At 42.1% G+C, this 14,751-nt stretch overlaps 1 long non-coding RNA gene across 1 annotated transcript; it reads right to left on the bottom strand.

Moving 5' to 3' along the window:
* Window positions 1-4,293: 4,293 nt before the first annotated feature.
* LOC116990484 lies at window positions 4,294-6,698 on the bottom strand. Its single transcript, XR_004416557.1, has 2 exons — window positions 6,642-6,698; window positions 4,294-4,437 (listed from the first exon to the last, which is right to left on the bottom strand). It is a non-coding gene; the product is annotated as an uncharacterized LOC116990484 (long non-coding RNA).
* Window positions 6,699-14,751: the final 8,053 nt, after the last annotated feature.

Raw genomic sequence — 14,751 nt, 5'->3', positions numbered from 1 at the left:
TCTTTATCTCTCCTTCTCTCCCTTTCTCACGCCTTTCCCTCTCTCCAATCTCCTCTTGCCTTTGCCCCCCTTCATCGTCCTTCCTTCCTCCTTCTTACCTATCACTTTCACTCCTCACTCGCCCTGCCCAAATTTCATGACCACGCTATCTCCCCACCCCCTCACTATCTCTCCCACATACAATCCATCCCAATTGTTTTCTTGCTTTCCCACTCTTACTCTCGTCCTTCACCCCCTTTTCACTCCTCTCTCTTTGACTGGCAGGTAAACCAAGCGTTTCCCTCTATCTGGACACACGACAACAGTAAACTAAAATAATTTAATCTCCCTACTTCACACTTCCTTTGTTCCCTACCCAACTCATAGAAACAACTCTCCCCTGTTCGGCGACTCTCTCACACCTCTCTCCCCATCACCTCTCTCTCACTCTCACCCTCTGCTCGTGCCTTCTCTCCCTTCGCGGCCCGTGTAACACCTTCCCTTTAACACCTATTCAAAGTGAGCACAGAATGCATTGGGCTCGTAGAGAAGGGTGTGCTATTGCCCGTGATACTGCCAGACATAACTTTGTATCTCGCTGTGGTATTCATAGAAACATAGAAAATAGGTGCAGGAGTGGCCATTCGGCCCTTCGAGCCTGCACCGCCATTCAATATGATCATGGCTGATCATCCAACTCAGTATCCTGTACCTGCCTTCTCTCGCTTTAGCCATAAGGGCTACATCTAACTCCCTCTTAAATATAGCCAATGAACTGGCCTCAACTACCTTCTGTGGCAGAGAATTCCAGAGATTCACCGCTCTCTGTGTGAAAAATGCTTTCCTCATCTCGGTCCTAAAAGATGTCCCCCTTATCCTTAAATTGTGACCCCTTGTTCTGGACTTCCTCAACATCGGGAACAAATCTTCCTGCATGTAGCCTGTCCAACCCCTTAATAATTTTGTAAGTTTCGATAAGATCTCCTAAATTCTAGCGAGTACAAGTCGAGTCTATCCAGTCTTTCTTCATGTGAAAGTCCTGACATCCCAGGAATCAGTCTGGTGAACCTTCTCTGTAATCCCTCTATGGCATGTCTTGTTACAATCCACATGTGTCCGTGTGGTAATTCCGGGACTCCAGCGTGGTCCTGATTCCACTCGTGGCATCTGCAATGGCTTTTATTGTATTTTATTTGATTTATTTTACCGTTCGGCATTGCTTGACATTCAGGTCATCTGCAGGCACCGACGCAGAGCAGTTGCAAAGAATTCATCTGTTTCCTCAGACCGGCACTGCACGGTCCTCCCGCTTCAGTTTCTGCTTGTTCGCAGGGAGCTGAACCACAGCCAGGTGGTCAGAGTTACAAAAGTGCGGTCTGGGAATGGCAGATTAAGCGTCTCTGATGGCTCTGCATCAGTGGTCGAGGGTGGCTGGGTCTCTGCTTGGACAGAGGATATGCTGATACTATTTGGTAGGACACTGTGGAGGTTGGATTGCTTCAAGTCCCCGGCTATGATGATCAATGTCTTGGGGTGCTTTGTTTCAAGGCTTTGATAAAGCCGTGTAAGTTCCGTAAGTATAAAGTGAGTGTGCGAATATGTGCTTGTGTGCAAGTGTGTCAGAGTGTGATAATATATTGCTGAGTGAGTGTGTGCCACTGCGAGAGTGGGTGTGTTTGAGTGTGTGTGAATATATATGTGTGTGAGTATGAGAGTGTAGGATTGTGTATGTGCAAGAACATGAGAGTGTGAGAATGTGTGTATGTGTAAGTATGTGACATTATGAGAACGTGTGAGTACACGAGACTGTGTGCGCATGTGTTTGCTTTTGTGAGTGACAATGTGAGAGTGTCTGAGTGTTTGTGCGTGAGTGTGAATGTGTGTGTTTGTGAATAAGTGTAAATATGTGAGTTCACATGGATGTGTGTGTCAGTGTACGAATTTGTGAGCATGTTCGTGTGTGGGTGATTGTGAGTAAAAATGTGCGTGTGTGAGAAATAATGCGAATGAGTGAGTGTGTGGCAGTGTGTGAGAGTGTGTGTATGAATTATGCAGTCTGTGTGCGGCTGTGTGTGTGTGTGTGCGAGTGCTACTCTAAATTTATGCTGTTTGTGGCTGTGCATGGGCGCGAGTGTATGAATGCGAGGGTGAATGTGTGAACTCGTGTAAGTGCATGCGTGTAACTGAATGTGCGTCTCTGACTGAGAACGTTTGCGTGTGTTTGTGAGTGATGGTGTGCATATGTGTGAGACAGCTCGTGTGAATGTGTAAGAATATGTCTCTATGAGTGTGCGTACGTGTGTACGTGTGCAAGCTTTATTGTGTTAATATGAGTGAGTGTGATCCCTTGAGTTTTGAGTGTGCACTGTGTAACTCTGTTTGGAAATGTGTGTTTGAGTGAGAGAGCATGTGTGCATATGTCAGTAGAGGTACTTGACTGGATGAAGTATGACTGTGCGCTTGAATGTGGACGAATGTGTGAGTTTAAGTGCCGACGTTTGTAGCAGAAAGTGAGCGTTTGAGTACGTGCGATTGTGTAAGGGTGTGAAAGGTTGTGAGTGCGAGACAGAGGATGTGATTCTATGTGTGTGTGAGACTGTATATGAGTGTAAGAGCATGGGTGTGTGTTTGTGGGCAACAGTTTAAGTATGTGTGTGAATGTCTGTGAGTGTGAGTGTTTGAGCGTGCGTTTCTGAGCACGAATGTGTATATAAGTATGTGTGTGGATGTACGTGTCTGGTTGCAAGTGCAGGAGTGTATTTGTGAGTGACAGTGTGAGTAAATGTGTGCGAGTGAAAGTGTATGTGAAACTCTGTGTGAGACAGGAACTGATTATGTTAGTGTGAGTGTGTGAGAGCGTGGGAGTGTGTGTTTGTGAATGACAATGTGGGAATGTTTCACTCAATAAACCAGTCCGTTAAATGTGTGTCTCGTATCCATATTCACCGAGGCACCTGCGTTCCTCAATAGTCCTTAGCATTCACGGTGTGTGTGTGTCCTACCCTTCTACATCAAGGTTAGTCTGGTCCAAACCAAAGATACTAGAGGAGCAAGATAGACCACTCCTTCAAAATCCAATGGGATGACGTTTAGTACGGATTAGAACGTCACGGAACGTCACGGAACGTCATTTTAGGAATAAGACCCCGATCTCCGTTCTGCATCTCACAGTTTAATCCACGTCAGTCCATTGGATTTTGCAGTCTATCTTGTTCTCTTAGCCTTCATTGTTAGACTATTATTATCTTTGTTTATGATAAATAAGGTGATCCTTTTTTAAAAAAAAATTTAAAAAGGGAAACTGCGTACAAAATGAGCAACAATGCACAATGAAAGGTTTCTGGACCATATTCATTCTATGATCTTTTGTTTAATCAGTGTTGTGGGGGGACGGTATGTGTGTGTTTCTGTGTGAGTGGCAAGATAGATATAATAGATTTCAAAGTTCCTCATTGGATCAGAAGCAACTTTGATTTAAAGCAACTCGTGATGTACATAAGCCATAAAGGCAATTTATATTTTAGCCTTTATATTTTGCTATAAGATATGAGGAACATGCCATAAGCCAATATATTTGCCTATATTTATATTATATATGATACACACACACATATATAAATGTATATTGATGTATATAATTATATAACACATACATATTTCTATAGTTTCTATATACATGTATATATATAAACACACATATATATATATATCTGATGCGTATATATGTGTGATATATATGCATATGAATATATAACACACACATATGTATGTTTCTAGTTTCTTTCTTCTGATCTCCCAATTTTGTTGAACTTTTTTTTCTTTCATTCAACCTCTCTCTCTGAAATCCTAATATTGTGAATAAATAAAAATGAACACATGCCAAGATATTTTTTCATTCTATATTAGTGTAAAGAAATATAGTGTATACATATCTACATTGATGGAGAATTGCGAGCATTCGACATGAAAACTGTGCATTGCTACCATAGTTTAGTTTTTAATTTAACATATATTTGAGGGAAATCTACGTATATTTGAGGGAAATGAGTTACCGTATTTCGCATTTTTTGCATAGGGGCCAGGACCCTCCGGGACTAGCTTCCCAGGTCACCTGCGAGCCCCGGGTCTAGCTACAGTTCCGCTGTCCGGGCCCAGCAGTCGCTCGCAGCCACCCGAGCTCTGAGTGAGTTTTTAAATGTGAATATCTCATAACTAAACATTTGTGGGTTAGCAGTATATTGCATCAATCCACTCATCTTTAAATCGTTCTACAACAAATTTCATAAACAAGGATAACACTTTTTGTTTCTGTCATTTATGGTAAGATTTACATAATTTATTGTTTTATGTGTGAGATATACAGGGTGTTCAGAACAAAGACGGCAGTTCTTTGACAAGTACACCGTAGTTCCCTATAGGAGATCTTATCAACGAATATTCTGGACCCACTGTCAACATCTGAAATTACAGTAAAATATCATATAGAATTAACTTATAAGAACAAATCTGATTATAACTACATAACTGCAGAATGGATGATATGTCATTTAATTGCAATTGTTTTCAGGCGTGGGGAGAGACATGTATATTGAAGATGCATATTTCCTCTAGTAGGTCAATTTATGCCTACTGAATATATTCTGTATTCATGCCTACTATATTCTGTTGTGCTGAAGCAAAGCAAGAATTTCATTGTCCTATCTAGGACACATGACAATAAACTCTCTTGACTTGACTTGATTTATCTTAAATGTAGAAGCGCTTATAATACCATGCATGCCTTACGACAAGAACAAAACCAAACATGTACAGCAGTGTAAAAATTGATACCTTTATTATTGTTTAAGAAGAAACTGCAGATGCTGGAATATCGAAGGTAGACAAAAATGCTCCAGTATTTTTGTCTACCTTTATTAATGTGCTAAGTCTAGATCTATAAAAGAAGACTTTCTAATAACTTGCTCTTGTACCAAAAAATGTCTTATATAATATAATACATTGTCGGGATCATAAGAATAGATTTATATATGTTACAGTCATCATACATTGGGAAGGAAATTAAGGCTTTAATGTGTGCTCCTCATGGCATGTTGTTCTCCACGTGGTACGTGGTACTCCATCTGCAACTGCTCGGACAGGAAGGCTCTGCCGAGGGTAGTGAGGGGAGCAGAGAGGATCATTGGCGTCTCCCTACCCTCAGTACAAGAACTGTTCCAGAGCCGCTATCTGAAAAAAGATCTGAGAATTGCTAATGACAAACTGCACCCCCTCCACATACACCTGGATCTCCTGCCATCAGGCAAGAGATATCGCAGCATCAAAGCCCGGACTATAAGACTGCTAAACAACTTCCTACCACAGGCTGTGAGGCAGCTAAACAGTCACTCTGTACTCACAGTCACCTGATTCTGCGGCTTGGCACGGACACTTTAATAACTGGCGCTGGCCACTTTAATAACTGGCACTGGCCACTTTAATAACTGGCACTGGCCACTCAAATCAGCTGCCCCGGACATTTTTAAGATTGGTTTTATTATATTTTAACGTTGGTGTTTTACCTGCTTTTAACTATTTATACTGTTCCAACTGTGGATTGTTTTTAGTGTTATTGTGTGTGAAATCTTTTAAATTTCATGTGCGATGCTCCGGTATTCCCTGAGAAACGTCTTTTCATTTTGCACAGTACAACTGTTGCTTGCAAGATGACAATAAAGATTGATTGATTGATTGATTGATTGTTCCCTATAACTCTATTTATCATGTATTTTAAACACCATTGAACCGTGTACATTGTGTATATTTAACACAATTTATCATGTATTTTAAACTCCATTGATCCGTGTACATTGTGTATATATATATATATTTAAAATCATTTACATTTACAAAATAATGTAATCAGTGTACATTACAATAATATGCCAAAAATAACATAATACATTTCCTGTACCACTTCATATTTTAAATTATAAAAAGCAGAAAAGTAAAGAGAGTGAAATAGGATAGTAAGTGTGTGAAAGAGTGATCAAAAGAGACCATTAGACACGAATAATTCGAAAAAGAATTAAGAAGTAAGCCATAGAAAAAGAAAAAGAGAAAAAGAAAACAGAAGATATATTAAAAGTAAAAAAAGAGATAAAAGCGATATACCAACATTGTGTAGTAACAAGGTTCTTTCGTAACTTGTCAGTTTCTTTGTTGAATTAAATTAAGGCTCATGTTGCAATCAAAAGCGCTTGAACAATTGGTTGGGAAGAAAGCCAAACACCATTTTAAACACCATTAATCCGTGTACATTGTGTATATTTAACACAATTTATCCTGTATTTTAAACATTATTTCAAACCGACTTAAACACAAGCCGGTTCGGGACCTCCGCTGCTTGGAGGTCCTGAAACGTCCGCCTCCTACCGGAGACCGGGGCTTCATGATGTTATAGGCCGCGGGCCGGCGGTCAGAGCTTTTCTCCGGCGAGGAATCCCAGACTCCGGGAGGGAAAGTGCACGCTGCCCCCGCGACTAGAAGCTCCACACACCGCGGCTTCAGAGTGTTAAAGTCCGCGGGCCAGCGATCAGAGCAATTCTTCTGGCGCCCCCGGCTCCGCGATCTGAGCTATAGGAAGAGATCGGCCTCAAGACAGAAAGTTATAATTTTTTTCTTACCTTTCGTCTTTAGTGGGGAACCTGAAGAAAGACTGCTATAAAGTGCTTGAATCGCTTACATTGGCGATTCGAGCACTAAAGCAGAACGGCTCGCTACGCTTGTAGATTTGGGCCGATTAAGAAACCCCCCAAATATCTATGATCCCCAAAATGGCGCGCCACAAATTACCCATGAGCCCATGACCGTACTACAGCTTTTTCGTCGAGTGGTTTATCTTGCTCCTCTATAATCTTTGGTCCAAACACTCGCTATCAACAATTACATCACCCTACGATTGTACTACACAGTTCTTTCTTTCATGATCACTAGCAATGCAAATTGTTTGTAAAAATCATGTGGAATGTAAAGGGTTAATTTCGTAGACCATAGTAGTTCATGATACTGGAAGGAGAAAAAAAATCTAAGGCGGAGCCTGAAGTGGCGACATTTCAGACACTTTTGTAGTTCAAATTTTGCCCAGATAAAAAAATCTAAATGCACAGCCCGAAACTGACCAGTAGGCAGTCAGTACGCTACCTAACCTAGCCCCATCTCTTCTAATGACAGCTCCAAACGTTAAAAAATGTATATTTACCACTCAATAGCCAAAACAAATTAATATTATGGTTAAAAAGTACATGCAGCTGTGAAAGACAAGAACTGCTTCACATTGTTTGTCTAAGGACAGGGAGAGAAATCCTTCGGAGAAGTTTTTAAAAGTGGAAGAGCTAACAAAGAAGATCTTAAAATAATGTATAACACCATTACATTAAATTAACAGTATCTTAGAGAACTTAAAAGTTATGATTTGATACCATCATACTAATATTCTAAAAAGTAATAAAAAATAACTCATCCGGTTAAATTCTTAATCATTTACAGAGCGTTGTATTGTCAAAATAGGAGCAATAAATCTCCGATTGTAACTCAGTCGGTTATCAGCAACTCCCCGTCGCGGCTTCAGTCTCCACACCCATAAGCCTCCAGAAAGCTGGAAGTGTCTTGCCATATAACCATATAACCATATAACAATTACTGCACGGAAACAGGCCATCTCGACCCTTCTAGTCCGTGCCGAACACGTATTCTCCCCTAGTCCCATATACCTGCGCTCAGACCATAACCCTCCATTCCTTTCCCGTCCATATACATATCCAATTTATTTTTAAATGATAAAAACGAACCTGCATCCACCACCTTCACTGGAAGCTCATTCCACACAGCCACCACTCTCTGAGTAAAGATGTTCCCCCTCATGTTACCCCTAAACTTCTGTCCCTTAATTCTCAAGTCATGTCCCCTTGTTTGAATCTTCCCTACTCTCAGTGGGAAAAGCTTATCCACGTCAACTCTGTCTATCCCTCTCATCATTTTAAAGACCTCTATCAAGTCCCCCCTTAACCTTCTGCGCTCCAAAGAATAAAGCCCCAACTTGTTCAACCTTTCCCTGTAACTTAGTTGCTGAAACCCAGGCAACATTCTAGTAAATCTCCTCTGTACTCTCTCTATTTTGTTGACGTCCTTCCTATAATTAGGCGACCAAATTGTACACCATACTCCAGAATTGGGCTCACCAATGCCTTGTACAATTTTAACATTACATGCCAAATTCTATACTCAATGCTCTCATTTATAAAGGCCAGCACACCAAAGCTTTCTTTACCACCCTATCTACATGAGATTCCACTTTCAGGGAACTGTGCACAGTTATTCCCAGATCCCTCTGTTCACCTGCATTCTTCAATTCCCTACCATTTACCATGTACTTCCTATTTTGATTTGTCCTGCCAAGAAGTAGCACTTCACACTTATCAGCATTAAACTCCATCTGCCATCCTTCAGTCCACTCTTCCAACTGGCATAAATCTCTCTGTATTCCTGCGGATTGTTAAAGAATCGGCTGTAACAATTAGGGAGTTGTATACGCAATCTAGCTGGGTAGAGCAGGGCAGGGCGTAGCTGCTTCTCGTACAACTCAGACATCACCTTATAGAAAGGCATTCTCAGTCCCATAAGCTCACGGCTGTAATCAGGAACAAACCGAAACTTGCATTATTCAAATTCAACCATGCATATCTTCTTTCCTGCTCGGAGGATATTTTCCTTCATCTGCAAGAAGTGAAACCGAACGATCAGATGTCTCGGTTTGTCTTTGAAACTGGGTTTTTTTCCCAACCATGTGTGCGTTATCCAAAGTTGGAAGATTTCCATACTGCTCGATGTTGAAAGTCTCCTTTCACATTTTAGAAACATATTTTATAGCATTGTCTTGTTCCTGACCTTCAGGCAAACTACCAATTCGCAGATTCAGTCGACGGCTTCTATTTTCCAGATCCATATTTTTAGTCTTGTATTGCTCGAGTGCCCGGGTGTTTTCGATCATTTTCCGTTCCAGTGATTCAATCTTCGAATCTCTTTCCTGACTCAAGATTAGCAAGTTATCAATGTGTTCCTACTGTTCACAAGATTCATCTTGTAACACAATCAGCTTGTCTTGAACTTTCTTCAATGTGCTCAATACTCCTTTCATCAATTCTTCCAAACCGCAGAATCTTTTGTTCATGTCTTCGCTCATTTTCGATATTGTTTCAAAGATACTGGAGTCAGAAGCCACGCCTTTACCACACACCTTCCTTGGAGAAGTTTGTTTTTGCTCTTGTCTCCATCCTTTACACAGTTGAAATGTATAAAAATGTAATCAACAATTTAAAAGAGGTTATTCCGTGTCTTGAAATCAAGTAATATCCAGTAACATTGAAAGAGGGGTAAGCAAGTAGTTAAAAGTTAAGGGAGCAAACGATGCATAACCTTACAGCATGCCGTCACTAGAAGGAGCCCGGTTACTTTGCCAATGGCGCCACCACCCCCGCCTGTACCAAAGTCCCCTGTTTCGTTACCGGGAATGCCGTTTCAAGCTTCGCCACCAATTATACCACAGACTGTCACCGGTGGCGAAGAGCAGGATTTATTTATATCGCACACGTGCTGGTCATGTTTGCAAGGCCACCGTAAAGTACCCGGGCTACGTTTGACTTTCTTCCGGTTTATTATCATTTACTATGCATGCCCTATTTAGTGAAAGTTTTATGTTTACATTTAATTCATGGAGAGGGAGGATATAGATCAGTGTCATTCATGCTATGAGTCATAATATGGCTCCGCCCACAAGTTTAATAGAACGTATTTTTCCCTTTCTCTCCCAGTCTTGAGCTGTATGTTAAGATGAAGTTACCTATGCTGAATTGCTAATAAAAGTCTGAATCCTAATCACTGTGTGGGAGTTATGTGAAACCAACAACCCTATGCCGTTTTTTCTGTGGAAAATTATCCTCATTTTACTTCCAGTCCTTCAATGAGAATTATTGAAATTTCAGCTGTTTTATCCATTTCACGCTCAACACTAGTTCCCCTACTACACTCCCTCCATAGAATATCTGAAATGTTATACTGTAGATAGTGCAGAAGGCACTCAGCGGAATTGGGACTGTTCTATAATCCGATTTAGTCACCCCAATGAGACACATTTTGAATGTAGTGACATGAGACAGATAGTCCCACAAGGGCGACTTCTTTGTCTTGCATATAGCGTGCACAGCTTAAAGTTGCAGGTCAACTTGTTTTATTTGATCTTGTTTGTGCATGTCGGGTTGATTTCATTAGTCGAAACAGGGTGGACCATGTGATGGTTGCAATCTTCCACCCCACAAGGGAGACCGAATGGCACCACTTGCAGAGCTGCTGCATCACAGCGCAGACGACCCTGCTTTGATCCTGACCTGCGGTGCTGTCTGTGAAGAGTTTGTACTTTCTCTCTGCGGGATTCTTCCTGGTGCTCTTTTTCCTTCGTACAACCCAAAGAGGAAGTGAGTTTGTAAATTGATTGAGCTCGGTCAAATTATGCCCAGTGTGTAGAAGGTAGTTGCGAACCCCATCCCCCCCACCCCGCTCCCCCCTCTCTCTCTCTTTGTTCCTGCGATCACCACAGATTGAATAGTTACAAACTGCAAAGAAGAGAACCCGATAGCAATTTTACTTCGAAGTCACGTGATTGACTACGTGAAGAAGCCCCATTCAGCCGCACGTGCGTCATTACGCCAGTAGCATTGCTGCAGGCGACCTGTTGGGGTAGCATGAGCTCCTCCGGCCCGGTAAAGTTTAAACTTCAGGTAAGCTTGGTTTTCTTACCTGTTTTATTCCTTGCAGGAACCTATGGTGGCCGCTTATGAAAAAGGGGGATGCAACGAGACCTGGGTGTGATGGTACACCAGTCATTGAAAGTAGGCATGCAGGTGCAGCAGGTAGTGAAGAAAGCAAATGGCATGTTAGCATTCATAGCAAAAGGATTTAAGTATAGAAGCAGGGAGGGAGCGCAGAGAAGGTTCACCAAACTGATTCCTGGGATGTCAGGACTTTCCTATGAAGAAAGACTGGATAGACTCGGCTTGTACTCGCTAGAATTTAGAAGATTGAGGGGGGATCTTCTAGAAAGATGAGGGGGGATCTTACAAAATTCTTAAGGGGTTGGACAGGCTAGATGCAGGAAGATTGTTCCCGATGTTGGGGGAAGTCCAGAACAAGGGATCACAGTTTAAGGATAAGGGGGAATTATTTTAGGACCGAGATGAGAAAAACATTTTTCACACAGAGAATGGTGAACCTCTGGAAATCCCTGCCACAGAAGGTAGCTGAGGCCAGTTCATTGGCTATATTTAAGAGGGAGTTAGATGTGGCCCTTGTGGCTAAAGGGATCAGGCGGTATGGAGAGAAAGCAGGTACAGGATACTGAGTTGGATGATCAGCCATGATCTTATTGAATGGCGGCGCAGGCTCGAAGGGCCGAATGGCCTACTCCTGCACCTAATTTCTATGTTTCTATAACAATGAATCACTTTAATTTAGAATAGTTAAAGTGAATCATTGGATCAAAAGAAACGTATTGATTTTATCTTCAACCTCTAGTTCCAGAGGCTTCCTGCCGGAGGATTCGCGAGGCCCGACGAGGGAACCAGCTATGGGCTGTGGGGAAACCCCGGTTCTTGCCGCGAGAGCGGATAGATGAGTTGTCACGGATGTCGGTCGCTGACGGGTGGTCAGTGATTTTCAGGCGCTCCGGGTGCCGGGAGGGGTTCCCTCCGATAGGCACAGAGACGCTGGGGTTCCCGGGGAAGGGGACCTCCAGTAGGTCGGGTGCCGGGAGGTATTTCCCCTCCGATATGAATATTAATGCTGGGGTTTCCCGGGGAGGGGATCTCCAGTAGACCGTGAGTCGGGAGGGTTTTTCCCTCCAAGATAAATATTTATGCAGGGGTTCCCGTGGAGGGGACCTCCAGTAGACCGGGAGTCGGGAGGGGTTTTCCCCCCGATATAATATATATGCCGGGTGTCGGGAGGTTTTTCCCCGATATATACATAGATACTGGGGTTCCCGGGTAGGGGTATCCAGTAATTATGCGGCTTTCATGCTATGAACTATGAACTATCCAGTTTGTTGTCAAATGTTGTTGTTGGCCTGTGACCGCCCTGGGCAACAGATTGGAGTCAATATAAATCCTGGATCAGCCTTGTTGTTATAAAGCAGTTCTATTCATTAGACTATCTAGCAATGTAATAGATGTGATGCAGCTGTGCAAGTGGGAGAACTGACAGCATGCATAATGGCAGACTATAAGGGCCATGAAGGTCATGGATTATACAACATTGCTATTACCAGCTGAAGCTACTAAAGTCACTATGACGGACAAACAGTATTCAGCATTGCTCCAGTAGTTGATCAATAAATATGTCATTATATTGCAAGATTATGCTATGGCTTAAGGTGGGAAAATGCGAATGTCATCGCTAGTTGGAGTGGAGGTGCAGGGGATTTGCATGAGTTTTTGACTCTTCAGTATTGTTATCAACTATCTATAGACCTTAAGTGCATTTTATGGGTTAAAGAGTGATTGAGTGAATATGCATAGGTGCATGCTCAACTTCATGTTGATACACTGTGATGTGGTATATGATAAGCACGAGGGTGCAATCAGGGAAAAGATCCTGTAAAAGGTACATAATCTCATTTGCCATTGGAGTATCATTAAGTACAGATCAATGACAACACAGAATGGGTGTTGGACCACACAGTATTTATGAAATTCTGATTCAATGCAACACCGAATATAGATATGTTGTTTCATGCTAATTCAAAGGTTGCACAATATGTGGCATAACAGTGGCGAAAGATACATTCTCGCTACAAGCATGAGGAATGGTCTTTTATGTCTTCCTCCATTTTGCTTTATGTCGAGTCTTGAAATAGAGTCATCAAGTCAGCTTTAGATTCCAGCTGTGGAATTGGCCTATGCAGTTTGATTCCCGATTTGTCGGGAATAATAATAATGCAACCTAATATGGTTATTTTAAATTTAACTTGCTGGTTCAGCCTGTGGCTTGAAAGATCAGCCATTTCATGATAAAATCAATATATGTTCTACAGATTCTCAATAGACTGCTTACGGCTTGGGTTGTCACGCCTATATCCCCCTTACCTAATCTAACCCCATTGAGATAATAATCTGCCCATTATTTTTGCCGCCAAAGTGGATAACCTCACATTTATCTATATTATACTGCATCTGCCACGCATCTGCCCACTCACTCAACCTGTCCAGGTCACCCTGCAACCTTCTAAAATCCTCTTCACAGTTCACACTGCCCCCCAGCTTTGTGTCGTCGGCAAACCTGCTAGTGTTGCTCCTAATTCCCTCTTCCAAATCATTAATATATATGGTAAACAGTTGTGTCCCCAACACCGAGCCTTGTGGCACTTCAGTCGCCACTGCCTGCCATTCTGAAAAGGACCCGTTTACTCCTACACTTTGCTTCCGGTCTGCCAACCAATTTTCTATCTATGTCAACACACTACCCCCATAACCATGTGCTCTAATTTTAGTCACTGGTCTCCCGTGCAGGACCTTATCAAAGGCTTTCTGAAAGTCTAGATACACTACATCCACTGGCACCCCTTCATCCATTTTACTTGTCACATCCTCAAAAAACTCCAGAAGATTAGTCAAGCATGATTTCCCTTTCATAAATCCATGTTGACTTGGACTAATCCTTTTACTGCTATCCAAATGCCCCATTATTACCTCTTTAATAATTGACTCCAGCATCTTTCCCACCACCGAAGTCAGGCTAACTGGTTTGTAATTCCCCGTTTTCTCTTCTTGCTCCTTTCTTGAAATGTGGGATAACATTAGCTATCCTCGAATCCACAGGAACTGATCCTGATCTATTGAACATCAACATTGCAAAATGATCACCAATGCGTCCACTATTTCTAGAGCCACCTCACTGAGGATCCTGGGATGCAGACCATCAGGTCCAGGGGATTTATCATCCTTCAGTCCCATTAGCCTACCCAATACTATTTCTCGCCTAATGCAAATATCTTTCAGTTCCTCTACCCCCTTAGATCCTCTGTCCTCCAGTACTTCTGGGAGATTGTTTGTGTCTTCCTTAGTGAAGACAGATCCGAAGTACCTGTTCAACTCTTCTGCCATTTCCTTGTTCCCTATAATAATTTCACCCGTGTCTGCCTTCAAGTACCCACATTTGACTTTGCTATTCTTTTTCCCTTAACATATCTAAAGAAGATTTTACTGTCCTTCTTTATATTCCTGACCAGTTTCCCTTCGTACTTTATCTTTTCAGCCCCTATTGCCCGTTTTGTTTCCTTATGTTGTCCTATGAACGTTTCCCAATCCTCTAGCTTCCGGCTACTCTTTGCTGTGTTATACATCTTTTCCTTTAGTTTTATTCTATCCCTAACTTCCCTTGTCAGCCACGGTTGCCACCTACTCCCCTTAGAATATTTCTTCCTTTTTGGAATGAAATGAACCTACGTCTTCCGGATTATGCCCATAAATTCCTGCCATTACTGTTCCACCGTCACTCCTGTTAGGATCCTTTTCCAGCCTACCTTGACCAGCTCCTCTCTCATGCCTTCCTAGTCCCCTTTGTTCAACTGCATCACTGACACTTCCGATTTAACCTTCCGTTTCTCATATTGCAGAATAAAATTAATTATATTATGATCACTACCTCCAAGCGGTTCCGTTACCTCGAGTTCTCTTATCATATCTGGTT

Source organism: Amblyraja radiata, chromosome 31, assembly GCF_010909765.2.
Source record: "Amblyraja radiata isolate CabotCenter1 chromosome 31, sAmbRad1.1.pri, whole genome shotgun sequence".
Classification (NCBI taxonomy): Eukaryota; Metazoa; Chordata; class Chondrichthyes; order Rajiformes; family Rajidae; genus Amblyraja; species Amblyraja radiata.
This window is presented reverse-complemented; position numbering and strand designations above follow the sequence as displayed.